Source organism: Limulus polyphemus, unplaced genomic scaffold (assembly GCF_000517525.1).
Source record: "Limulus polyphemus unplaced genomic scaffold, Limulus_polyphemus-2.1.2 Scaffold6188, whole genome shotgun sequence".
In the NCBI taxonomy this organism is placed as follows: domain Eukaryota; kingdom Metazoa; phylum Arthropoda; class Merostomata; order Xiphosura; family Limulidae; genus Limulus; species Limulus polyphemus.
Window position 1 is genome coordinate 52,571 of NW_013671798.1, and position 2,174 is coordinate 54,744.

Genomic DNA, 2,174 nt, shown 5'->3' on the forward strand with positions numbered 1-2,174 from the left:
TAAATTATAATTTAAATTTAGTAGTTAAGTAAATGCCGATATATCTCTAATTTATTATATATACATATATATCAGTATAAGTTATGTACATTTCTAAATATAATTTTATTTTAAACAAACATCGATATTAAAATAAATATAATAAAAAACCGTCACTGATTCAGATCTCAGACACGAGCCCCCAATTTATTATGTTAGGTATGATAATTTCTAATAGCCTAAAAATGAGTTAAATTGTAATTTAAATTTTGTAGTTAAGTAAATGCTGATGTATCTCTAATTTATGATATCTGCCAACAAGATTGATACACATACTTTTATTTTTTAATACAAATATGTTTTAATATATAAGCAACAATACAATTTACAATAATAGTTATTATAAACAATGATTTATATACAAAAGTTTTACAAACATACATGCTATGTAAAATCTTATTTCTAGTCTGGAACTTCCTTGATATCTTATCGAGGGTTCACGATAAACGAGTTGATGTAGATACAATTCACTTAATAGGGAGGTAGCTAGCTTTGTGAAATTCACTGAATACACTTCGATTTTTTCCTACTGGTGACGTCAGGTAATGTTTTCGTAAAAGTACTAATGTTCGATATGAATCCACATACGTTGAATGATTTGTAATGTTCGGAATTTATAAACGTTCTTGGTGTATATATATTAAGATCCCGATTAATAACATATATATGTTTTTGACGCGTCGCATTGGTTATATTTATAGGCGTGTGGAGAGTTTCTCGAAATTTCAGTTTTAGGTAACAATAGTGACGCTAACATCAGCGTTTGCGTACACGAACATTGTTGATTCTTACACTCGAGAATCTTCTACAACTTTAGAGAATAGGCGGGAGTTTCGCAACACATATTTAACAATATAAGTTATGTACATTTCTAAATATAATTTTATTTTAAACAAACATCAATATTAAAATGAATATATAATAATAAATCCGTCACACCATATAGTGCTCTTTGGTGTTATTCACTCTTCTTCTACTACCATTTACCACTATACATCTTGGCTGGCTCGCCACTTCCAGGTTTTCTAAAGACAGATTCTTTACAGTGTAAGTGTCTGAGACTTTATGGTGATAAATTTTAAGTATAAACAAACATCATCACAGTCCACTTGTTTTAAAAATAATACATTCAAAACAAATCAAACGTATATACATATGTTAGTTACACTGTTGGTTACCTCAGTTGCACCTAAAGCTATAAATGATTCTCTTTTTCATCAAAGTCCACACAGGCTGGTTAAGTTGCTTTAGAACACATTGACAAGATGAATTCTTCTGTATTCTGTTATTGCAATACATTTGTGATATGTCCCTTTAAAAATCGCCAGTATACACTCATTGTTGCTGAACTCACGACCACACATTCTAGAACTAGAACTAAATGATTTTTCGACGCGTATATATACCCCAACAAAAGTCTAACATTTCATACAGTACTAGATATTCTGATCCAATAATACTCAATTAAATCAACGAGAAACTCAGAAAGTTCTAACGACATGACGCAATAATTTCACTATTGTAAACAACTGCTAATTCATAACAATTGAACTAACAACGTATGATTCGTAAACAGTTACATAAACAAACTTACCATAAAATATTGCTTCTAAAAATAACTAAATATGACACCTGCGCTATATAAACTATGTAAATCATAATGCTTGCATTAAACATAAACTGAAATTGTCGTGTATATCTAACAAATATTAAAAACAAAAATAAGCTGATGACAAATTGACAAAAAAATATTTATAATGGGCAACCACTACAAATGCGCTTTACCAAATGATTCGCCTGTTAACCATGACCCTCAAAGGAGAAGCCATAAACTGGATTTAATAAAACAAAGGTGAACTAGAAAATGAACGAGGAAAACTAGGGTAAGAAGAAAAAAGCACAGCATGGTCTAAGTACGCTGTTAAACAAACTCAGTACAAAATTAAAATTAGTACAGAATCAAATATGATAAATTTTGGAAATTTAATAAAATTTGATACTAATCAAATTAACTGTGATGATAAAGAAGTAAATGAAACCAAAAAAATTATAGCTGTAAGCAAAATAAGTTAAAAGAGAGAAGACTCGGGGGTATGTAAAAAATTATAAATACTGTTGCGTCAGCGAGGTCACGT